This window comes from Phoxinus phoxinus, assembly GCF_949152265.1.
Source record: "Phoxinus phoxinus genome assembly, chromosome: 5".
Lineage (NCBI taxonomy): Eukaryota > Metazoa > Chordata > Actinopteri > Cypriniformes > Leuciscidae > Phoxinus > Phoxinus phoxinus.
The window spans coordinates 41308535-41335353 of record NC_136880.1 but is presented as its reverse complement, the minus strand read 5'-3'; the positions used below and the strand labels follow the sequence as shown (position 1 = coordinate 41335353).

At 37.9% G+C, this 26819-nt stretch overlaps 1 protein-coding gene and 2 long non-coding RNA genes across 4 annotated transcripts in view; 2 read left to right on the top strand and 1 right to left on the bottom strand.

Moving 5' to 3' along the window:
• LOC306998643 (uncharacterized protein) overlaps positions 1-12963 on the bottom strand; it is a 38268-nt gene extending 25305 nt beyond the window's left edge. Inside the window, exons 1-2 of one of the 2 annotated variants that reach the window (XM_079612867.1) lie at positions 12245-12963; positions 10888-11293 (exon numbers count right to left, since the gene is read on the bottom strand). The gene's annotated coding sequence lies outside the window, so the exon portion shown is untranslated. Of the gene's footprint in view, positions 1-10887; positions 11974-12244 lie in introns of both variants that reach the window. The other variant, XM_079612868.1, reaches the window with a different exon arrangement.
• LOC306998645 overlaps positions 1-26819 on the top strand; it is a 72837-nt gene that overhangs the window by 33233 nt on the left and 12785 nt on the right. The gene's annotated exons all lie outside the window — the stretch shown is intronic.
• Positions 15966-19540, top strand: LOC306999079. The gene is made up of 3 exons (XR_013797722.1): positions 15966-16562; positions 16659-16760; positions 19461-19540. It is a non-coding gene; the product is annotated as an uncharacterized lncRNA (long non-coding RNA).

Here is a 26819-nt window from a genome sequence, read left to right as displayed (position 1 = left end):
CCCGGAAATACAAACTGCATCCACTGTTCCAGTAACACTGGGTTCTTTGGGAAGCTGAACAAGGTAAACTTTCCCTCACATCCCAAAACACACTTTTTTGGAGACATTCTTGACATCAACCATTCCTATTTAGCGCTGCTGATGATGATTTCCGGTAGTAGCGCGTCGATGCATAGATATTATATAGAGATATATGATGTCTATGCGTCGATGAGCGCGGTCTTTCTCTCCTCTGGTCGACGTGTGCGTGAACGCGCTTTTCCGAGAGCAATGCTCATATAAGGAGTTCCACTCTGGTCTACGTCATTAGATCTACGATAGAAAAAAACCAGCCGAAACGTGTTGCAATCCGGAAGTATGTTTTTCAGCACAGAAATTCTCTGTTATTCGTTCAAAATAACTTTTCAAACTTTGGCCATTATTAGCATGAGAATCCATCTCTTTAACACTGTAAACAACTCTGAATACATGAAACACCATTGTACCCCCCCTTTAACTAATGAACCTTATTGTAAAGTGTAACGCATGTATGTTATAGTTGTGTGTATATCTGCTATTTCACAGCGACTTTGGCTCATACATATGTGAACCTATTTTGCACTGATGTCAGACTTATTGTTCATAATTTGTGAATGATCTGATCTTTTGGTTTGTGTCTATCAAGTTCCAAATTAAAATGGTAATATATTTAATTCACCATTTTGTGTAGGATGTAGCAGCGCCAAAACCAACTATGTCGTGATTTATACGGTTATATGTTATTATTCATACGTGATACGTGAGGTTTTGCACATTCAGCGCCGCCCACCCATAAAGTCACATTTTCTGTTGTCAACTTCAACACGCCCAGCTGTAATTTATATGACTGTGTGTGTGTGTGTGTGTGTGTGTGTGTGTGAGCAAAGTTTTCTACTGGCAATTGCAAATGATTTGAAAACGTAAAGTGTGACAAACTACCCGTTTCCTGAGCAAGTCTCTATCAGCTCTGGAAAGGATCTCACTTTCCCACCGTTTGAATTAAAGAAACTTTCCACTGATGGAGAAAAGTCAGGAAACCTTAGTTTGTCACTCTATATTTCCTGCGAATGTGCAATTTCCAGTAAATGCACTGAAACTTGATTTTTTTTATGAAAGAAAATATTTTTTTTTCAAACTTTTCCACATTAAAAACAAAAAACATCTTCCGGTTGTATGTGATTTTCTGGAATCATTTTCACTTTCCATAGAGATTTCACTCACAAAGAGGAACTTTGTGTCAGAAACTTTGTTAAATGATCATAAATCATAACTAGACTCTAGTAGTGTAAGAACACACTTATTAATTTTACAGCAATCAAATCCTTCTCATTTTCTGTCCTGTCATTCACATAATCAGACCGCTCTATAAAACACACCAGCTTTGTGTCAGAGACATCAACCGCCCGGTGAAAGGTGAAGCCACTTAATACGTAATACATTCTGATGAAGCGTGACACCTACTTTACGCTCTTCATTGAAAAGAACAGGCGCGTAAGGCTTTGGTCACTTCAGCTGTTTGGGTGAAGGCCTGGCACCGGTCGGGTCCAGCATGGGGCAGATAGTTGGCTGGAGGGGGGCAGGAACACACTCCAAAGATCAGGCTGGGATTAGCACTAATGCGGCCTGCTTTATCTAGCGTCACGTGGGCTAACACCTGGGATTGGCTCGCGGGGTGTGGAAGCAGCCGGCCAGGCTAATCTCACTGTCGCCTCATCCGTTGGACACACACACACAGACGCAGACACGCACACACACGCACAGACAGACAGACACACACACACACACACACACACACACACACATCTTTGTGGGGACTCGCTGTAGACGTAATGCTTTTATACTGTACAAACTGTATATTCTCTCCCCTTATACTAACCCGACCCCTAAACCTAGGATATATCATTAGGATATTAAGGATCATGATCCATGAAGATATTTAGTAAATGTCCTACCGTAAATATATAAAACATGTATTTTTGTGAGTGAATGCAGCACAATCGTGAACATAAATGCACAACTTTAAAGGAGATTTTCTCAATGTTTACATTTTTTTGCATCCTCAGATTCCAGATTTTCTAATAGTTGTATCTCGACCAAATATTGTCCTATCCTAACAAACCATACTGTACGTCATAAATAAAAACAAAACATACTCAATAATTTTTTTTTTTACCCATAATACTGGTTTTGTGGTCTAGGATCATTATGATTTTTAAGTGTTTATAATATATCACCCTTTGAAAGGCTGAATATATATATATATATATTTATATTTATATTGTATATTTTGAATATATATATATATATATATATATATATATATATATATATATATATATATATATATATATACATACACATATACAGTATATCTATGCAATAAAACATTTTATAAACTAAAAAAAATATATACACATATACAATAAAATAATTGTTTTTAATATTATATATATTATATAATATATAATATCAAAAACAATTATTTTATTGTGTATGTGTATATTTTTTTTATTGTATAGATATACTGTGTGTATATATATATATGTATATATTTAAATAAATTGTATTTCTATAATAATTAGTAAATTAATTAAAGTAAATAAACAAATAATAAACACAAATTTATACATTGAAGTTGTCCGAGAAAGGTTTGCAGATTCTGACTGGACCTTGTCAATGCTTCCTATTTGGCTTTGGTTAAGTTTACTGTATGCACTGTTGTGTAGTTTTATTTTTTGGGGTGAGCAGACGCTGTGTAGTTTGTATATTTTGTATGTGTAAACTTTGGTTCATTTAAAGACAATCCACAGTTTTGTTGCAGGCTAATTAAAGTGTTGGTATTAGTAGCTCATCTTTATATAACAAATCTGAGTACGACTTCATCTCTGGATTGTAAACAGAACATTCTTGGCCATGTTGGGTCTAAAGATCTCAATCAAATGTAAACTAATCTACTAAAATCTTAAATTCAAATGTCATATTTCAGCGATGACCCAGAAGATAGACAGATTCTGCACAATACCGTGCTAATAATTAACTAAAAAGCTACTTATATTAAAAATTGTGATCTTAACGCTGTCATACAAGACGTGTATTCGGACACTTAATTTCTGAATGAATTGCATTAGATAAAATATCAAAGAAACATTTTACATTTTACAAAATTGATAGATGTTGGAAAAAGTATTTTCTGTGGTTATAGTGAATGATGTTAATGTGATACACCTGTGGATCCTCTGCTTGTGAACTTGAGAACTGACTTCATAAATCCACTAAAAATCACCAAAACACCATCTGATTCAAACACACTGAAACTTCAAAAAAATTGAAGAAAAGTGAAGTTAGTGAATAGAAATGATCCTGCTGCATTTAAAGGGGTGGTATAATGCCCTTTTCACAAGATGTAAAATAAGTATCTGATGTCCCGAGTGTGTGTGTGTGTGTGAAGTTTTAGCTCAAAATACCCCACAGATATTTTTATATAGCATGTTAAAGTCACTTTTTGAGGGTGAGCAAAAACACACCGTTTTGTGTATGTTCCTTTAAATGCAAATGAGCTGCTGCTCCCGGCACAGGGGGCGGAGCTTCAAGAGCTCGTGTGTGTGTGTTAGCAGCTGCGATTACCTCACACACACACACTAAAATGACAGAAACTTATAGCATATTCTGTCTTGATAATCTATAAATCGTGCTCAGGGGGTGTGGTTTATGTAAATTTTAGGGTTTGTGATATCACTAACCCGGGAGGAATGTTGTGTAGTTCCAGCCTTTTTGTTGTAGTCCCTAAAAAGCAATTTATTTAAAAGCAAATATCTCCCTTTGCTTTGAACTCTGAGCGTCGTAACTTTGCAGATGTTGAACTTAGAAAAGTGAAATCATAATCAACCACCCCTTTAAGACACTTGCTTTAATATTTAGTTATCTATTGTAATGACATTAAGACATTTTTAAGTGTGACTTGTGTGTTCAAAAGTGTCCAAATACTTATGTGGGCCGCTGTATATGAAATGCTTGCAGAAGTTGTAGTGGGTCACTCACAAATCTGCCAGTGGTTGCATAACTTCACTACATAATCAACTATTTCAACATCTATTGTTGAAACGTTTAGCTAAGTCTCTGTTTTTAATTTCTGAATGCACATTTAAACACAGGAGCAGTTTAGCATGCAAAAGTTATCAGATATTATGCCAATGTGTCCTTTCATCTGCTGACCCTAAATTGCATATAAGATAAACATGATGTCACATTTGGGCTCATTTTCAAAATAAGCTATAAACATGGACAAAGTCTCGGCGCATCTGCTCTCAGAAATCGCATGTTTACTGGAAGTGTTAGTCGACAGCTGTGAAAGACACCATTTAGCATTTAGTTTGTGTATTTGGAGGTTTGCCAGTCCATGTGCGGATGCTGTGTCTGAAATACAACAGCTGTCACGTACTGAACCTGTGAATGAGTGTGAAATCTGACTATAACCCGGGAACTAACACACCTTATTACTCTACGCTGAACTATCTGTGTGAAGAGGTTGAAACTGTGCGTTGGTCACATCATGCTTTTATTTCAATGTTAAAATGTGCCAGAGTTGTGCGCCATTCAGAAATGAATTGAGAATGCCCTTTAAATTCCAACTAAATTATTTTTTTTTACAATGCAATTTGAATGTAAGTGGAAAGAATTAGAATCCATTGAAGTTTAAAGATGTTCATGTGATTCTAATTTAACTAGAACTAGCTAAGTTTTTTTTTCATCATGATACATTTTAAATGTTGGCTTTATGGATGGATGGATGGATGGAGGGAAAGATATGGATGAATGGATGGAGGGAAAGAGATGGATGGATGGATGGATGGATAGATGGAGAGAAAGAGATGGATGGAGGGAAAGAGATGGATGGATGGATGGGGATGGATGGATGGATGGAGGGAAAGAGATGGATGGATGGATGGATGGATGGATGGGGATGGATGGATGGATGGAGGGAAAGAGATGGATGGATGGATGGAGGGAAAGAGAGGGATGGATGGATGGGGATGGATGGATGGATGGAGGGAAAGAGATGGATGGATGGATGGATGGATGGATGGGGATGGATGGATGGATGGATGGAGGGAAAGAGATGGATGGATGGATGGAGGGAAAGAGAGGGATGGATGGATGGAGGGAAAGAGATGGATGGATGGATGGATGGATGGAGGGAAAGAGATGGATGGATGGATGGAGGGAAAGAGATGGATGGATGGATGGAGGGAAAGAGATGGATGGATGGATGGGGATGGATGGATGGATGGAGGGAAAGAGATGGATGGATGGATGGATGGATGGATGGGGATGGATGGATGGATGGATGGAGGGAAAGAGATGGATGGATGGATGGAGGGAAAGAGAGGGATGGATGGATGGAGGGAAAGAGATGGATGGATGGATAGATGGATGGATGGATGGATGGATGGATGGAGGGAAAGAGATGGATGGATGGATGGATGGATGGAGGGAAAGAGATGGATGGATGGATGGATGGATGGAGGGAAAGAGATGGATGGATGGATGGATGGATGGAGGGAAAGAGATGGATGGATGGAGGGAAAGAGATGGATGGATGGATGGATGGATGGATGGATGGAAATGGATGGATGGATGGAGGGAAATAAATAAATGGATGATGAATGGAGGGAGGGAAAGATATAGATGGATGGATGGATGGATGAAGGAAAATATATGGATGGATGGATGGATGGATGGATGGATGGAGGGAAGATATAGATAGATGGAGGGAAAAATGGATGGATGGAAATAGATGTATGGATGGAGGGAAATATATTGGTAGATGGATGGATGGGTGGATGGAGGGAAAGATGGATTGATTGATGGATGGATGGGTGGATGGAAAGATATGGATAGATAGATGGGATAGATAGATAGAGATGAACTTCAGTGTGGAAGAGCTCTTAATTTCACAGAATGGATTACCTGTTGAATTTCTTTGAATTCCAATTCAGTGAAATCCTCTTCCTATCATTCGAATTCAAACTGAAATGCAATTCCCCGTTTATTGTGGCTAATTCAAATTCACAAAATGTTGCTCAACCCTGACAGACGCTTCAGCGGTTAAAGTGCACAATGCTGATAGTTTGTTCCTCAGTTAATACACATGCTCCAGAACATTACACCAAGGTGCTTAATATGCAGGTGATGCAAATTCAAATTTAAATGCATCTGGTTGTTGAAACCACATATGCAAATTTTACTCCTCACAAAATGTTAAAAACGAAATGTTTGAGAGCATTATATAGGCTATATTACATGTTATAGCCGTACACAGGTGAAACTCGAAAAATGTGAATATGGTGCAAAAGTTGATTTATTTCAGTAATTCAACTTAAAAGGTGAAACTAATATATTATATAGACTTATTACATGCAAAGTGAGATATTTCAAGCCTTTATTTGTTATCATTTTGATGATTATTACAGCTTATGAAAACCTTTTCACAATATTCTAATTTTGAATTTGGGGTTTTCATAATCTGTAAGCCATAATCATCAAAATGATAACAAATAAAGGCTTGAAATATCTCACTTTGCATGTAATAAGTCTATATAATATATTAGTTTCACTTTTTAAGTTGAATTACTGGAATAAATGAACTTTTGCACGCTTCTGCAACATGCATTGCCGCTGATGAGTATAGAATAAATTTATATTCGCATTCATATTCATATCCGTTTTAATAAATCAGGTATCTGATCAGGAGTGACCAGGTGTAAACAGGCCCTCAGAATTTCAGTGATACACAATGGTGCTGCGTGCATGCTAATATCTCCTTGAAATCTGATTCACAGTCCTCAATGTTTTGCTAGTTTTTACGTCATTTTGCCTGTCCTGTATCTTTAATAACTTTTTTGAATTTTCTGTACAGATTTTGGGAGAAAAGTCAGCAGACTTCATTGGATTGGAATGGATTTATAGAATGAAAAATGTTAAAATGTGGGACAGCTCATCCAAAAATTTAATTTCCAAACATTTACGAACACAAGATATTTAACCAAAAAATGTAATTTTAATGTAATTTAAAGGGTTTTTAATCTATATTCAAAACATCTACTTTTCTGTTCAGCAGAAAAAAAGTTAGTCAAACTAGTAAGGGTTTATTGTTTGGTGAACTTTCCATTTTAAGACTGCTATGAATACCACGCTAATATTATTACCACACTAATAATAAATAAATAAATAAAATAAAAATAAAACACTCCTATTGGTATCTGTCCTGTATCTTTAAATTTTTCATGCAGATTTTTGTGAGAAAAGTCAGAAAATTCAGTGGAGTGAAATCACACAATGTAAAATTAGTTAAAAGGTGTGATGTGTCACCCAAAGATATCAATATACTAACCCTCATGTCATTCCAAACCTATATGGACACAAAAGTTCAAAATTCAATATTGATTTTACACCACCTTCCAAATATATTCCTTTCTATTCAGCAGAGGAAAACTCATACAAGTTTGGAACGACATGAGAGTGAATATTTATTATTGTTTTTTTTGGTAAACTTTCCATTTTGAGACCTGAGAATGCTACACTCCTATTGGCATCTGAAAGCATATCCAATTTTCACATTTTGTTTACTAAATAAACACACAGATGACAGGGGATATGAAGTAGTTTGTGAATGACAGGCATTTCAGTCCGAGCTCTGCAGACGCAGTTTCCGTGTGGGCTCAGCCATGAAGTCAACAGTTTGGTTCGGAGGTTTGATTTGTGGTTCCGCTGAGGATTTACAGCGGCAGGAATTTGATATCATCATATAACCGAGCTTCCCAAGGTTGGAGGGGTCATTTCACCCGCTCTGTGTGAACGTTGCATGTTTTAGAGTGTATTTCCTGCCATCTTTCACCCCAGTTATTATTTGTGGCTGGTTGTAAAAATGTACCTCGTTTAGGGAAAGTCTGGAACATCTGACAGGAATAAAAGCCCAGATGCACGACGGAGAGACATGCACATGTGCATCGCTCCAGTAGTGATCAATAGCCGAAAAGGACGTGACCTTTGCATATCAAGTCCTGATTAATGCATGCTAAACCACAATGTATTCAACATTGTTTTAATCACGCATACATGATTTAGGGGTTCCAGAGTTGTTTTATTTTTTGTTTGACAACAGCTGTGTTATCAGATATTACAAATGCACAGTCAAATCTGTAAACCGTAAATCAAGTTGCATCGTGGAATTTTACGGTCTGGATGCAATGCCACGAATGTTTGCTTTCGCAAGCCAAAGCCGAAGTTAGCCTCAATCCAGACAGTTCTGCGTGCATGCCGAGGGAAGAGCAGATCGCACTTAAATAAAACCCTGGTGCTATTGTGCGTGATGATGGCGTTTTAAAAGTCCTGATGATTAGCGACTGGCACACTTCAATGCAGCTTACTCTGAGCGTGTCGGAGCAGGACAGGCAGAAAAAACAAACGCACCCATTCAAGAGCTTCTATCTGGAAAAATGTGCAGGGATCAAAACGAGATGTCAAAAGCTCATGTTCGTGTGTTCAATGCAGAACGCTGCACCTGCAAAGCGGATTTTGAGAGTTCCCCCTGAGGTCGAGGGAAAGAGTGTGGGCGAAAGCATCGCTTTTTACAGCATGTTCCTTCATCGGCCTTGCAAACTAAGCCCTGGTTGAATCCCAGGTTATGGGAGTTGAAAGGCTCAAGTGAATATAAGCTTAACCTGCGATGACATTGCCACCTCAAAATGCACCAGATCCCACTGACGATTATGATCAGGTCACCGTTACGGGTCACCAGCCTTGCTAAATAACAAGAGGTAACAATCACAATGTTTAAAACTAATAATCCTAGCGAAGATTTGTGATATTACAACCATTTTCAGATATTTTTTGTTAACTATGGCAGTAGTCACATTACATTTATTTATACAATACGCTCTATACAATACAATACTACAGTCCAGGCATAATACTAAGATCATCTAACAAGTTTCTTCTAACTATTCCCCGTGCGCATCTCAAATTGAAGGGTGATCATGCTTTCTCTGTCGCTGGTCCAAGATTGTGGAATAAAATGTTAGATCTTCCTTGACTCTTAATGTTTTTAAGGGCCGCTTAAAATCGTATTAGTTTTCTTTGGCATTTTAGTACATAGTACATGGATGTTTTTATGTTTTCTCTTGTTGTTTTTGCTTTTTATTGTAATGTACAGCACTTTGGAACTACTGTGGTATGTAAATAAATGAATGAACGAATACAGATTGTTTCAAAGCAGCTTCACAGTAATAAACAGGGACATAACCGCATCAATGATGCAAACTAGAGCTGTATGATAAATTGTTAAAAGATTGCAATCTCGATTCAAACACCCACGCGATCTCATTCCTAAATGACAGCAATTAGTCTATGTCTGTTAAACCTTTGACAAAATCACACCGGAGCATCAAATCTGTGTTTGTGCTTCCACTGACCCAGAGAGAGCAGTTATCATTTATGAAACAACTTCACAAACAGTCTTTTCAATCATTTCTGTGTTACAAATATTCAAATTATCACAAAAGTATTGGAATATAAGTTGTAGTAATCACTGATGTCTACAGTAGTTCAAAATAGAGTAAATCCTTTTGAAAGTAACTTGTCGCTTCAAACAAAGATTGTATCGATTACATCGTTACGCCAGTAGGTGGCGACAAGTGACTTAAAAATGTATGTCATTAAATCATTAATTCAAGAGATTCGATCAAAAACGTTGAATCATCCATCCAGTAATGAAACAAGTGAAGTGCTTATGATTGAGTCATTAAATCAATGTTTAAAAAAAATCGTGCAGCTCCAATGCAAACTTCATCAGACACAAAAAGTCAATGGTGTCATTAGTGTCTCAGTTCAGTGTTGATTCAGTTCTGTTCAATAACTGTGTAAAGTTAATTCATCACGAAGCAGGTTTAGTTCAGTTATAAGCAGCTCTACAGAAGTCAATAGAGTCATTATTCACCTCGAGTCGGTTCAAATGTTGATTCAATTCAGTTCAATAACTGTGTAAAGTTAATTCATCACGAAGCAGGTTTAGTTCGGTTATAAGCAGCTCTACAGAAGACAATTGAGTCATTATTCAGCTCGAGTCGGTTCAATGTTGATTCAATTCAGTCCAATAACTGTGCAAAGTTCAATTCTCCTATAAATAAGCTCTACTGAAGGCAATAGTGTCATAGTCCTGCTCAATTCAGTTCAAGTTTTGTTCTCATCCAAAAGCGTCAGTGCAGTCAAATCTTGTAATATTACTGAATATTAAACGTCTCGGTTTCTAAAGACTAAATCCTGATTAACCCAAAGGGAGTCCCTGAAAACTTTGGAGTCCTCTTTGGAAACTTCTTACCTGGTTTACATCGAACTACCCATAAATATCTCCAAATCTGCCCCTAAATAGATCCACTGTGTAAAGGTATGGGTTAAAAAAAGACTGTGTCAAGCTTGTTGAACTCAAATGGACTGTAAGTGATGTATGGTGGCCTGGAGGTTCTCCTAGGGGACTCCTAGTTTTTTTTGTTGTTGTGTGTGGTCTAATGTAAAAACAAAAAAACACCAAACAAGGATTTCCTTTCACTATTGCATCTGATTAAACACTGTACGATTTCCCCAAGACACATGCAGAGACACATACAGATGTCTCGGTGATCTTCGAGACGACACAACTTCCACAAGTACGGAAAACTTCAGCATCTTGATTCGATTAATGAAACAACCTGTTTACTAATCTTGATGTATGCGCTCTGGCACAGTTGTGCTCTCTTGAATCTGTGGCGATCTGTAGTGTTTAACACCCCGGCTGTAAGTGGCAGCTTATGCTAACAAAAGAAGATGTGTCCTTACCAAGTGGCCAGCTAAGCCAGACTTATCAGGGTGGCGTTGCGTTGGCTTGACCTCAGGCAACAGGTGGGGAGGGCAAATCCCTCATGGAGGCAGGATTGGAGATGCTAGTGTGTGTTGTCCATTCACGCTGTACATCCATGTAATCAGTCGATCGCGGGGTTGGTTGGTGTGGATATTAAGTACTATACCAGTGTCTCAGAGACTCCTTCTCATGATGACTTCTCCTCCGGGATATATGTTTACACTAACAATTCTTCCGGCCACTCTGGAGGTGGGCTCGGGATTTCCTCATCCTTTGACATAGTTGGTTACGCAAGTCTGAGACTAGTTGACCGTGGCTTTGCAATTTAAATCAGTTTTGGAAATTAGACTGAGTCCTGTCCGTATTTTTTTAAGGATTCCAGATCTGAAACACAATTTCAACATTGGCAAAGTGAACACTGTGCACTTGGTACGACAAAGAAAGTTGCAGAAATTAGCATTGTTTTTATTTAGAGTTTGACAAGGCAGTATATTGTAGAACAAAACCCTTAAAATGTATCAAACATAACAGACTCAAAACAACCTTATGTACCTCATTTAAAACAAATTCAATACAAAAAAAACACGTGGAGTGAAACAGATACACAGATAAACCTGAAATGCATCAGGCTTCATAGAATCAGTTATTTATAAAACAATTTAAGACCACGTGGAAAACAAGAAAGTTCATGTCTTTTTGTTTTACTCCAGGGAACAACACATTCCCAAGCCGGAGAAGCAGGTGGATGTGTTTTCTCTAATGCAAAACCTAAAATCTTATATCAATGAAGTATAAAAGTAGTCAAATCTATTAAAAATGGTCCAGTACACCAAACATTTCTGTGTTCTATGTCCATTACACTTAGTAGAGCATCATATTGTTTGCTTCGCAACATGCAAACTCTATCAAACTCAACCGTGAGTCAAGTCTCCCATGCAGAGGGCTATTTGTAAAGTGCACAGAGTTTGTCCCTATGCAGAGCGTTTCAAATCAATCCCTTATGATGTTCCTCTCGGTTACGATGCCTATGTAGACAGCACGGCAGCCAAGGTTTTGCAACAAAGCTGTTAAGTGAAGCCAGGAAATTAAAGTTAAGGGTCTTTCAACCGTCCGTCATTTATGGTTTAGACCAAGCACTTGACTTGTTTTACAACAATTTTTTTTTTTTTTTTTTTTTAGTTCTCATAATTAATTTAACCTGAATTGAATGTTTTTCTCACTTTCCTCAACATTCCTGTTTAAACTGTAACTTTATAGTGACTAATCCAAAAATTAAATATGATCTGTCTTAAAATTGTAAGGTACTTAAACTAAGCTTATTCCTTCCAGACTTACCATGTGCCATGTGAAGCTTACAGGCTGTCCAAATCCTGGTTTGGATGTCCTCTCATACGGAGTCTTTCGTGCATAAGATCCCTCCGTGCGTGTGTGTGTGTGTGTATAGCGATGTGTGAGAGCAGGAGTTTGCGTGTGTATGTTTTTTAGGGGTGTGCGCATGGCGAACTCTCCTCGGTCCCTGTCAGTCTTCCTCCTCCCTGTGTGTGAGACTCCTCCTCTACCAACACACTGATCACTGGATGGGTCGGATTACCGAAGACTTTAATCGCTTCTTGGATCTCCCCCTCTCTCGCTGGACGGGGCCTGAGGATGCTCACAACCAGGGCACAGTGAACAAGGGCTGTAAACACCTAGTTCGCACCACATGCTTGACACCTGTGATGTGGGACAGTCCATATAATTCACACTTATCCTGCCAGACAGGCTTCAGAGAGTGTCACTAACTCTGTCTGTCTAACGCTGGCTCCGGACCAGACGTCTAATCTTTAATTAATGTCATTTAATTATTTTCTCTTTTTTTGTCTCTTGTGGATGCATTGCAAGAGATACAAAGAATGCAAGCAAATCAAGTTGCTATAAAATGACCAGGAGCATGCAATAGATGCAAATTTTAAGAAGTGCAAATAGTCAAACTTGTTGAGACTATTTTCAGTAGCTCTGCCCACTATTGCTCAGATATTTTACCTTTAGTACAGATAGCATATTACTTGTATTTAAACTCCGTTGCATCTCTATTTGCACTTAGCTTAACCTGTTATTTGCTATTAACAAGATGCTATTTATACTCTGTGCAAACAGAAGCTATTTGTACTCAATGTAATTAGCTACTGTCCAAATTGTCATCTTAGCGGTTAATTTACCTTTATACTACAGGGCCGTTGAATGCTTGAATCTGATTGGTTGACAAACGTTCTACGGTGTGCAATTATTTTCAGGGAACCGCACGGCTAAAGTAGTTCCGGCAGGTCTTCACCGCATTACAGCTCCATATCACTTCGCGTAGTCAACTGTAATAACGGACAATACGATACAATTCATAACAAAAAAAACTGCAGCCCATGCGCTTGATCTGCAATTTTCAATGTCTAACTTCATAATCAATGGAAACATGCAGTTTAATTTTAATAAATAAAGTATACAGTCCTATACATAATCAATAGAAAATTAAACTGAATATTTAAATAAATTGATAGTCCTGCTGCACGGGTTTTCCTAATTATTGAAGATAATATAACAAATAAATAAAATTGATTGGCCTATACTTGTTAAAAGGGCTTTGTGTTTTATTTATTAGTCTAGTGTCACAAATAGAAAAAAAGAATGAACGAATTAATTAAAACGAATTGAATTAATAAATAATTAATAATATTGACGACATGCTTCTCTCTCTCTCATAACTGCATTAATGACTGTATAAAGCCGGACACACACTTACTGTAAGGCCGGTTATGAATGTAATTTGATACTTATGACTGATCATGCACGCGTTTTCAGCGCGTTCAGTCTGTGTTCACAGCGGTGTTTAAAATTTGCTGCATTCACAGTCAGAGAATGTGTCAGTCGTTAAGTGTGTCCAGCATTACTCTGCTATCAGCGGCTCAAACCTCCGTTACTAACTCTAAAATTACGTTTTGGAATTAGCAACGGAGCATGGGTTTAGATGCGCAAGGAATTAGTCCTACATACAAGAGCGTTTAAATGACAAAAACTTTACAAACGTCTGGAAATACATCATCTGAACAATATCTCAAGGTGTGGTAACTGTAGTATAAGCGGAATAATTGACTCCTGGCCATTGAATTATTTGAAAAATAATGCACACCCGAGGTGGTAATGCGGTCACGACGCGAAGCGGAGTTACACCTCGGGTGTGCATTATTTTTCTAATAATTCAACGGCCTGTCGTCAATTATTCCTTACATAATATACCTATACCATCGTTTCAAGCTGATATCAGCATATTTTGTAGATTTTATTACAAGTAAAAAAAAACATTTCAGTGTGATTATTTTCCCCTCAGAAAATCAATGAAAATGTGAAAATATATATTTTTTAATAACAATATAATTTATTACAATTTTATAATGACCAATATCATTTATTTACTATACAGGTGAAACTCGAAAAATTAGAATATGGTGCAAAAGTTCATCTTTTCACAATATTCTAATTTTGAATTTGGGGTTTTCATAAGCTGTACGCCATAATCATCAAAATTATAACAAATAAAAGGCTTGAAATATCTCACTTTGCATGTAATGAGTCTATATAATATAGTAGTTTCACCTTTTAAGGTGAATTACTGAAATAAATGAACTTTTGCACCATATTCTCATTTTTCGAGTTCCACCTGTATTTATTATAGTGTAAATTGAAGGTTATATCAATAATTGCCATCCATTGTTGATAAAATATTTGATAATATAATATTATTTGATAATATATATTTGATAAGTTTATTATTTGTGTATTTAATGTCCCTGTAATAGAGTCTGCAGTAAAGGCTGATGTAGATATACACATTCAGATGCGAGTCCACATGCATCTTTTTATCACCTTGTCGTTGAATTTCTTGTTTTTTAATAGTCTTTGTCTTGTGGTGTTTTCTTTCGTCGTTCTTCAAAATGCAAATTTCCCCTCTCAGGTCAATGGAAACACTTTTCGCCACGCTTTTTGAACGTTTAGCTTCCCCTACAGCTCATATCTGAATTGAACGGGCTGCATGACGCTGAAGGATTATTGCGATATGTAGTTTGGCATGCGTTTGTGAATGACTTCAGTTCTAAAATAAACAACTAAATGTATTCACTAGGCCTTCATGTAATCTCTTTTTTGCTTGTGTGCCATTGGTGCATGTCGATGCAAGCACGCGTACCTGTTTGTCAAGTTTTTCTTGCTCTTTGACCTTTGACCTGGGGTATTCAGGCTATATTTTCTGTTAATCTGCTTTGAAATGAGTGTGATATGTGCTACAGAAAATAAACTGACTTGACTTGAGATTTGTTTTGACGTGACCTGCATTTCACTTGGTTTGCAGTTGTGGAAAGCAGCATGTTGTCCCCTCACCTCACAAGTCCTTCCACAGCAAAATAGCTCGAAGCTTATGGCCGTTAACCAAAGATGCGGTCTTCCGGGAAGAGAAAGTGTGAGACTCGGCAGGGCTCCTGAGAAGGTCCATGCAAGGTTATTGACTCGTACACTCCCTGAAACGCATCAGCTCTCAGCATAAAGAGTGTTATAGAGTCAGTTAATGCAATGCAGATGGAAGACCTTCATCACAAAACATGCAGTCTGACTGTACGTCAGCATGGCCATCGCTCGTTCTGCAACCTGTCCGAAGTCTCGACCAACTCCTGACTCAGAGATATCTGACTCTCGTAACATTCCAACCGCGTGATTCGGCACCTGGACGGAGACAGAAAAGTGTGTTTAACAGTGAAGCATGTCTTTGCTGAGAGGATATAAGGATAGTTTATTTAACTTGTTTGATGTTAAACTTGGAAAGAAGAAACTATTTTAACATGCAAAGACAACTATAAATCATTTATAGCTTGATTCTCTTGAACACTCTAAGACCGTGTGTCCACCAAAAAGTTTTTTTTTCACGCGGCTGGCGTGTTTTTTCAATTGTTTTCAATGGGAGCACCGCATTTTTAAAACGTCATGAGCGTAACGAGGCGCTGAGCGTCTTTTTCACGCTGAAGCGCTGAGCGTTCTGCGTTTTTTACAGGTCGCCAAGAGTTGACGAATGTTCAACTTTGGGTAAAACGCAGCGCTCATCACTGTCACTTTTTACCCAAGCGTCCAATCACAGTGGAGGAGGGGCGGGACTAATACCACACCGACCAACGGATATTCTGTATCATAGCAACGAAGCGTCTCAACTGAAAAAAAAAAACTGCGCTGCCAAAACGCTCTCAAGCGCACACAGCTTTGGTGGACACACGGCCTTAGGGCCCTTTTCACACCTAACTTGTTTGGTCCGGATTTTCGGACTTTTCAGTTTGATCCGAATCAAAATTACAGGTGTGAAACCTCCCCTGGACCATGATCCGGACCAAACAGATGGGATTTGGTCCGATGAAAAGAGGTAGTCTCGGTCCGGATCAAACTGAACAAACGCTTGGTTCGTTTCTAGTGTGGAAGCATTTTCTGTATGGTTCGGACTTTCAGAGCATACAGGAAGTCCCGGTGGTTCCCGCAGGATGGCTTGCAGTCCTCTCCTCCTTTCCTGCCGGTGACGATAAAATGTTCGCACAACGAAGACGTTCATTTGGCGAATTTGAACTACCCTCGAGTATAGTTGGTGCTGCAGGTCGTAATGCGTAATAATAACAGTATAGTGGCAATGATATGCGTCTTGTCATTCATTCTTGTCAAATTATTATTATTTTTTTCATTCTTGTCAAAGTTACCCGCCGAATTGACAACACACTGACGTCAGATGCACGTCTGTTTACAAACCAATCAATGTCGAGATGCAGTCCACACAGATGATGACGACAGCACGCAAGTATGTCATGTAAAGTTCTTTGATGCACTCGCATAATTGCATTGTGAAACCAAACGAAAACTTAACGAATGTATAAAATGTATCAAAACATGAACTTTGGTTCGGACCTTGGTGCGGACTTTCAGGTGTGAAAACGCCCTAACGGTGTGTTCACACTAGTTTGGTTTGCTTGGTTCGTTTGGTCCAGACAAAAAAGTGTTCACATTGGCATTTTAACACTGAACCTAAAGATACTGAACCTAAAGGCACAGGGATACGTTCACAACCTGATTGTTTGGATTTTATAATGTATATTTAGCAACGGAACTTACCGAACATCTAAAACAATGCTGTGTTCTGGGATAAATGCACTCGTGTGTGTGTGTAGCTGCATATGATGGTATTCTGAGCAGCTGAGAACTCATGAAGACCTTATAAAAAGTGTGAAGGAGTCAAAACAGCGTCAGGAATCCCTCTGTCACACACACACACACACACACACACACACACACACACACACACACACACAGATCTGCTGTGAGGAGACGCGGTTCTGATGCCTGAACTGAACTGTGATGAGCAACATCTCGACTATAATGATAAAAAACAGGCGTGCTTAAGCATTCTGTCCTTTTTAGGGTTGCATCATGTGACGTCATGTCCTGTCTTTGGTCCATGTTACGTTCATATATCATTTGAACCGCACCAGCGTTTTTGGCAGTGAACCGAGATCTCTCTTTTTGAAAAGCTTCCACACTTCAGTTTACATGGAGCTATTGGATCTGGTTTCATGTTCACCACAGAGCCTTTAATGTTCACATATCATGTTGTGCTTGTGTCGAATTCAAATGCGTCAAGCGACTTTCACTGGTTTACACTTGGCTTTCCTGTAGCTCAAACAGTGCTGCCGCTTGCAACGCCGAGGTCATTTGACAGGTCATAGGACATTTTTTTAATATAACTCCGATTGTATACGTCTGAAAGAAGAATGTCATATACACCTAGGATGACTTGAGGGTGAGTAAAAACTGAATTGTGGGTTACGTTGCATCGTGTCATTGGTGTTCCTCACGGCAGAAGTTGAAAACTTTTCAAGTGCCACTGCAGGCATCAGCCAATTAGATTGGCTATGCAAATACCTTAGCGCAGACATTAGCCAATTTCGTTCATGCAACATCGGAAAAGTAATGTGATTGGCTGTTGTCACTAAGACGGTCACATCAGCACCCTGTGTGAATGCAGTGTAAGCGCTCGATGAGGAGCGTCATTGATGTATATTTACAACATGTTTTTGAGGCGCTGATCATTGTAGCCAATCACAGACATACCGTATTTTCCGGACTATAAGTCGCACTTTTTTTTCATAGTTTCCTGGTCCTGCGACTTATAGTCAGGTGCGACTTATATATCAAAATGAATTCATACTGACTGAGATGAACCAAGAGAAAACATTACCGTCTACAGCCGCGAGAGGGCGCTCTAGTTAGCGGAGTTGTTCAGAAGCGACACCGAGGAAGAACTCAATGGATTCAGTGATGAGGAATGAGATCGGGAGCTTGGTGAACTTGCTTACCGGTAACTTGTTGGACTCGCTGGCTAATGTTAATTTAGGCTATTCAGCCTCACAGGTATATGTTCTTTATGCTGTTGTGTCGCTGAATAACTGTTAATGTGTTACGCTAACACACCGGACACTATTCAGCTGTTGTTCTGTGTGCTGTTGTGGAGCTGAATAACTTGCCTTTCCAGATTAAATGTCTGTTCTTGGTCTTGGATTTTGTGAAATAAATTTCTAAATAAATGCGACTTATAGTCCAGTGCGACTTATATACGTTTTTTTCCTCTTTGTGACGCATTTTTTGACTGATGCGACTTAAGGCCCTTTCACACTGGAATAATTTGCGCGATGGTTTTATTTTTTGATCAGCTGTGTGTGTAATGAGTGCTTCCACACCAAACGCGAATGTGCTGCGGCGAAAAAAACGGCTTTTATTTTTTTCGCTTCGATTTCGATTTTTTTTTTTACCTTTGCGGCGACATAAAAGGCTTCAGCCAAATACATACAGTGGATTGTTTATTTGATTGCATGTGAACGTAGCCCTGATGATTTTAAGAGGACCGCTCACCTCAGCAGACTGCCAGACGCTGCTCCGGACCGATTGGTTCCTGAAGTTTGTGATTTGAGTCAGATGCTTGAGATGCACAGCACTGTCTGAAGGAGCTCCTCAAACTGTCCCACAGACACCCGAAAGTTAGTGCGGAACCGGCCATGATAAAGTTCTGTGCAAGATAGCATAGCTACTCCCCTTCAGGCTCTCTGTTCTTTAAGATTGGGTGCACCCAAAACCTTTTCTGTCTTTTAAAGAAAATGAAAAGCTCGTCTTCACTGGATGATGATGATGAAGTATCCATGTTTTCTCAGCTGTCGGCGCGAAAGTTTTGGAATGCTGAAGCTCTGAATGTCGCAAATTCGCGTCGCGGCTGATGTGAATGGTTTTGACACAAACTATTCGCTTTTTCGTTACGATTTTTCGTTACGCTTCTGGTGTGAAAGGGCCTTTATACGCACAAATTGAAAATCACAATTTTTAATATTTAAAAAAAAACTTGGTACCGAAGTCAGTACTTTTGACAATGCTTAGGCCCTGACATAAAGATCTTCTAACATCCATGAGACCTTTCCATTGCACTAACTTTTTTTTTTTTTTTTTTTTTTCATAGTGTAAAAAGTGTACAATTTGAGCCTGACACTGCAGCATTAAAGTTTGAGGTGGGACTTTCAGTCGACCAATGACAGGCAGGATCATCCGTGGAAAAAAAAATCAAGAAATACTTTTTGAAAACAGTTATTAGTTTTGTAATTCTGTTTGGTGACTCCATTGTTGCAGAAATAACATACCTCACCTTTAACTGGAAATGTCCAGGTGTTGATGGCTGTGATTACAGAATACTCAATATTTCCAGTGTATTTAGGCGTCATAACATGCCATTTATTTGTGATGGTTGTATACTGAATCACAATGGCCACGTACACAAATGTGCAAGTGAGTAAATGATCATTCTGTGTGTTTATGGAATACAGGAGTCACTCCTGAGCTTGAACTCTTTGGCATCTCATGTATGTAAACATAAAGCATGAATGTTTAATCGGATTGCTTTTTTGCTGTTTCAGACCAAAATGACGTTAGCAACTGGAGACTTATAATCACCCAATTATTAGTGAACCGCCGTGGATTTGCTCAATTCTGTTGTGCCAAAAATATTGTAATGTTTGCTTGTATTGTTTGCAGGGTTATAGTTAATTAAAACTGAACTAATTTCTTTTTTTAATTGAGACACGCATAACAGAAAATCATAAAAAATGACAAAAACATATCAATTACTAATCTTTAACTAAAATAAAAATGGAAAACACTCAATGATAATAAAAGAATAGTTTGTTTGTTAGAAAAAAAGTTTAGAATTTCTTTAATTTCATTAAATTATCTCCGTCCCACGTTTAATTACTAGAGTAAAATAAAAAATAAAAAGTGGAACATTATGTATCTAACCAGAACACATTTTTTTATTTCACTTTCTCTTTTACAGATAAACGCACACCCAGCATTATGTGTAAGTTCAAACACGTGTGCATTGTTGTATAGTTCTGTGGAAGCAGTTAAAGCCTATCTTGTGCTTTTGTGTTAAATAAAGCGGTTTATTAAAGCCTTTATCTTTATGCCTTTAGGCAGCCTGTCTCACTAAAACCTTTTGGTGAATTACTGAACCAAGACCATGGGATGCATTTCAAACTGAAGTGCTCTTCACTGGAACCCCAAAACAGGCTTAGTCACTTGATGTTGAGATGACTTTTGTAATGATAGCGGGAAAACCTCAGCAAATGATATTCAGGCCAGCGATTACATTATATTTTTTTCTGTTTACTTAACAAACTATAGCCAAGTATTTCAATACTTTAGCCACACTTTAGTCTCAATGTGTTTGAATCAGCTGGTGTTTTGCTGATTTTTAGTGGATGTATGAAGTCAGTTCTCCTCAAGTTCACACAGAGAATCACATTAACTAACCACAATCACACACAATCATAGATATACATAATAAAGGCAAGATGATCACCCGGCGGCCATCTTGTCACAGGCAAGCTTTCTGGCGGGCTCTGTGGTTCCTGATGTAAGGTCAGTGATCTGCACGAACACAAATACTCTTATCTCGCTGAAATCTTGACGGATTTACAAACGGTTTGGTTTCTTACAAACGTTATTAACTTGGCTATAATTCTGGATGCTTGTTGAAATATATATAATATTATAATTATTCATAAGTATGCAGTGCCATAACTACATCTCTGATGTTTATAACAAACCAACCCGTTTGAAAATCGGTTGAAAATTGAGCAAGTTATGGTTATTTAAAAAGTACATGCACCATTAAAACACAATGTTACGAGTGAGCGAGCTGACTGTGACAAGATGGCCGCCAGGTGCGGACGTCGACAACCTCCATTGGCCAGCAGCGCGGAAGAGACATCTAGCCTTTATTATGTATATCTATGCACACAATACTTTATCTTCAACACCACATCTATTAGTTTAACATTTCAAATCGGACAAACTTCTTTTCATGAAATGTTTTGTGCATTTTTCTTTACAATAAATTATGCACGTTGATATTTTATCTAATGCAATTTATATACTTTTTTGCGTTGCTTAATATGCTTAATAAATTGTCTAAATATAGGCTATTTATTTTTAAGGTGGCTTAAATGTTTCAATATTTATATTTGATCATCAAAGCTCCATTAATTTGATGAAAAAATACAGTAAAAACTGTAAGATTAAGTATTATTGTTATTTAAAATAACTGTTCTCTGCTTGAATATAGTTTATTTTCAGCATCATTACTCTAGTCTTCAGTGTCACATGATCATAAAAAACATTTGTGCTTCATATTTTGTGGAAACCCTGATATATTTTGTTAGGATTTTTTTTACAAATAGAAAGTTTACTGATCTATTGTAGTATTATAAATGTCTGTCACTTTTGATCAATTTAATGTGTTCTTGCTGAATAAAAGTATTCTTTTTTTTTTTTTTTAAACAACCTTGGTGACCCCAAACTTTTGAACAGTAGTGCATTTATATTTAAAAGATATGCAGTTTTTGTGCTTTATGCTCATGATCAGGAATCAGGCGATTTGATAAATGTCTGTGTGCTCTTCCTTTTGAAGGCCTTTAATTAGTTTGGCTCTGAAACGTCTATTACCGGGAAGACGTCCGTCAGCTGTAGCTCAAGTATCTCTGACAGTTTACATCGATTTCATCAGCCGTTCTGAGCTAGGAAAGATCGCTAACCCCAACTCAGATGAGGCAAAATTAGTGCAAAGCTTTAATCTGTTATAGAGGCTTTAATTAGCTGGCAAACTTCTCATTAGAGCTTTATCAGGTGATGCGTGTGAGATCAGGAGCAAACATGCTGCTATTAACACACATTGATTACACAAGACGTCTGAGTGCGCATAGTTAACTTTATGCCGTAACTAAACTATTCAACAGGCAAACGGCATCTTTCTACAACGCCGATCATTCAGAAAGTTGTGTATTTTGAGAAAATAAGCATTTTGTAAGCCAATCGAAAAAAATTGAGTCTGAAATGTTTTGCTGAAAAGAGCATTTGTGCATCTTTACAGTAAATTACACTTGATTTAATATATATTGTATACTTTTTAGTGTGGCTTAAGTGTATAAATATGTATACTATCTCACCAAGAGTGCTTATATATATATATATATATATATATATATATATATATATATATATATATATATATATATATTAGGGCTGTCAAAAGATTAATCACGGTTAATCACATCCAAAATAAAAGTTTGTGTTTACATAATATATGTGTGTGTACTGTGTATAATTATTTTGTATAAATACACACAAATTCATGTATATATTTAAGAAATATTTGCATTTATATAATATTTTATATATAAATAACCAATTTTTCTTAAATGTATACATGATTGTGTGTGTTTTTATATATATAAATAATTATACACAGTACACACACATATATTATGTAAACACAAACTTTTATTTTGGATTTGATTAATCGTGATTAATCTTTTGACATATATATATATATATATGTATATCTATCTTGTGTGATTGACCTAGTGAAATTAAGTTGAGAAAATATAATTATTTAAGTTGAGGAAAACAATTTTTTTAGGTGTTACCAATTGAAGTGTTTTTTTTAAAGTTGTTCCAACTGTAGTAAAAATGTATACATTTAAGTTGGAATGCAGTTAAATTAAGTTAGACTAATGTAAATAATAGGATTGAATGAACTCAAATAATATTAGCGTGATTAACCTTGTGAAATAAAGTTGATAAAACGTGATAATTAAAGTTGAGAAAACTTAATTTCTTTAGGTGTTACCAATTTAAGTAATTTTTGTTGATCCACTTTTTACAGTGTATCCGATCAAAATACAGTAAAAAAATATTGTGAAATATGATTAACTGTTTTCTATGCAAATATACATTTAAAGTGTAATTTATTCCTGTGACGCAAATCTGTATTTTCAGCATCATTACACAGTCTTCATGATCGTTCGCCTTTTAAATGTAAATTAATATTTTTGATTGTATTTGACGCCACAGCTCAGGATAATCGCTAGTGAAGGTTTTGGGGACATTACTATGATGCAATTTTCCTGTGATGAGTCACATACCAGTTTATTCACTCACAAAGACATTGAGTTATTCTTTTATTTATTTTATTTTTTCTGTTTTTGCTTCAATTCACAATTTATCGTGTTGTTGTGATTCATCCTGGTTTTGCTCCATAGCTCAGAAGTCTTCTTTATTGACGATTGTTTTGAAGTCCCTATGGAGAAAATGACTTCTGGTTCCAGAGTCACTGAAAAAGTGTCGCGCTCTGTTTCTCACACACACCACAATTGTATCATCATCGCAACGATTGGAAAAGCGCGGTATTCTTCTATTCGCCCTCAGATTTAAGCGTGCTTGATTCCCCCCCCCTGGATTCTACCCCTGTTGTTTGGATTTGATCAACGATGGTAGTTGTCCTGAAACGAACCAATGATTTAAATCAAAGTATGTGCATTAGAGTTGTGGTTTTTCGTTCCAGCTCCAGATTTTGAGAGCATTGTTTATTTGTTTCGTAGTATACAATCAGACGTTTGAATCTGCTCTGGCTCCCTTCCTGGCCGTTTCCCGTTGAAATGCGAGACCTTTGAGTTTTGTTATTGTAATGGGGTACTTCAGATGTTTGACATATGTCCTGACCTGTTGCCGTGTCTTTCTCGGGTGTGTGTGTGTGTATGTGAGCTCAACCTGTTAGTGTGAAGGTGATGCAAACATTAAATTCTCCTTTTTGTGTTCCACAGAAGAAGAAAAAAACAGTTTATGGTTTTGTAATGAAATTAGAGCAGTTCAATGACAAAATGTTTATTTTTTGTTATTTTTTTTTTTTCAAACGATATTTTAAAGCGGTAGAAAAGAGGTGGTCATAATTAATTAATAGTTAATATAATTATTTAATAATACTTGTAACTTGAAGTGCCCCTATAATGCTTTTTTTTGAATATTGCTTTTCATGCAGTGTGTAATAAAGCTTGTTTGTCAATGTAAAATGTCTGCAAAGTTTAAAAAACAAAGTGCACAACAAATAAAGTTAATGTCTTCTAAAATAAAGAATTTATTCTGAACTGCTGACACCTATGTAGCAAATTTGCATAATGCTAGCCTATGTATCTGAGACTGGAAGAGTTTGGTTTGTGTTGTTCATGTCGGGAAGACGCTGTTTTCAGCACTGCAAATCCACTTCTAAGGGATGAGGACTCGTGGTTGAATTGATACAGGAGAACTAGTGCCACTGTGTATCGAGCACTGAGACTGACAGAAATTCAGATATGGTAAAGGGCGTTTAGTTTCTGATACGCGCTGTAAGCGGTCGACTAATCACAACAGACTGTGCAGTCTGACCAATCAGAATAGAGTAGACCAATCACAACGAGAGGCTGCTCAATGCATGACAAATGGGTGGGGTTTACATCTAGCTCCTCCTCTCTAGACGTCCAGCAAGGAGGAGCGAATGTAATTTGGGCCTAATGGGTGGAGCTATTCAGACCAATCACTGACCAGACTGGGTCATCTGACCAATCAGAGTAGACCAATCACAACAGACTGGGCCATCTGACCAATCAGAGCAGACTGAGCAATCTGACCAATCAGAGTAGACCAATCACAACAGACTGGTCCATCTGACCAATCAGAGTAGACCAATCACAACAGACTGGGCCATCTGACCAATCAGAGTAGACCAATCACAACAGACTGGGTCATCTGACCAATCAGAGTAGACCAATCACAACAGACTGGTCCATCTGACCAATCAGAGTAGACCAATCACAACAGACTGGTCCATCTGACCAATCAGAGTAGACCAATCACAACAGACTGGGCCATCTGACCAATCAGAGTAGACCAATCACAACAGACTGGGTCACCTGACCAATCAGAGTAGACCAATCACAACAGACTGGGCCATCTGACCAATCAGAGTAGACCAATCACAACAGACTGGGCCATCTGACCAATCAGAGTAGACCAATCACAACAGACTGGGCCATCTGACCAATCAGAGTAGACCAATCACAACAGACTGGGTCATCTGACCAATCAGAGTAGACCAATCACAACAGACTGGGCCATCTGACCAATCAGAGTAGACCAATCACAACAGACTGAGCCATCTGACCAATCAGAGCAGAGTAGACCAATCACAACAGACTGGGCCATCTGACCAATCAGAGTAGACCAATCACAACAGACTGAGCCATCTGACCAATCAGAGCAGAGTAGACCAATCACAACAGACTGGGCCATCTGACCAATCAGAGTAGACCAATCACAACAGACTGGGCCATCTGACCAATCATAGTAGACCAATCACAGCAGACTGGGCCATCTGACCAATCAGAGTAGACCAATCACAACAGACTGGGCCATCTGACCAATCAGAGTAGACCAATCACAGCAGACTGGGCCATCTGACCAATCAGAGTAGACCAATCACAGCAGACTGGGCCATCTGACCAATCAGAGTAGACCAATCACAACAGACTGGGCCATCTGACCAATCAGAGTAGACCAATCACAACAGACTGGCCCATCTGACCAATCAGAGTAGACCAATCACAACAGACTGGCCCATCTGACCAATCAGAGTAGACCAATCACAGCAGACTGGCCCATCTGACCAATCAGAGTAGACCAATCACAGCAGACTGGGCATGTAAACCTACTTTAGGAGACTTTAAATCAAAATGAGGAACCTTTTAAATAGCACAATAAGGGCATTTACATTTTATAAAATCTATTTACTTTTTCTTTCTCTCTTTTTGTGAAAGCGTGTTAAAATTGGTTTAGTGTGGGAACAAAGTAATCCCAGTTAATTTGTTCTGATGGGTTAAATTAAGATAAGTTTACAATAGATTTGCATTTAATTAGGGGGAAAACTTCCCTGAAAGTTTATATGGCTTTCTAACACTTCAAATAAAGCCAGAAAAAAAAAATCTCAGATCTGATTTTTCTTTTTATCACCCGCCAGTTTAATAAAACAAAAGGACACAATGGACACAAGCCATTCAGCGAATGATATGAAGGAACGCCAGTGGAATCACATCCAGATGTGTGTGTGTGTGTGTGTGTGTGTGTGTGTGTGTGTGTGTGTGTGTGTGTGTGTGTGTGTGTGTGTGTGTGTGTGTGTGTGTGTGTGTGTGTGTGTGTTTGCAGAAAACTTCATTTAGCAGATTTTATTATGGGTGAAATCAGTAATTTCTTCAGATTCTGATAGGATTGTTCTTCCACACACACTAAACTGTAACAGACTGGACATGTGCAGAGCCCCGGTGATGGATCATGACAGCTTACAGAGCCGGACTGAGTTTATAAATCATGTACGGTTCTGTGTCCCAGTGTCAGACAGCGAGGGCTTGATGTGATCAGCACCCGCACTAAACTGTTCATGTTCTGGACTGTATCCTGT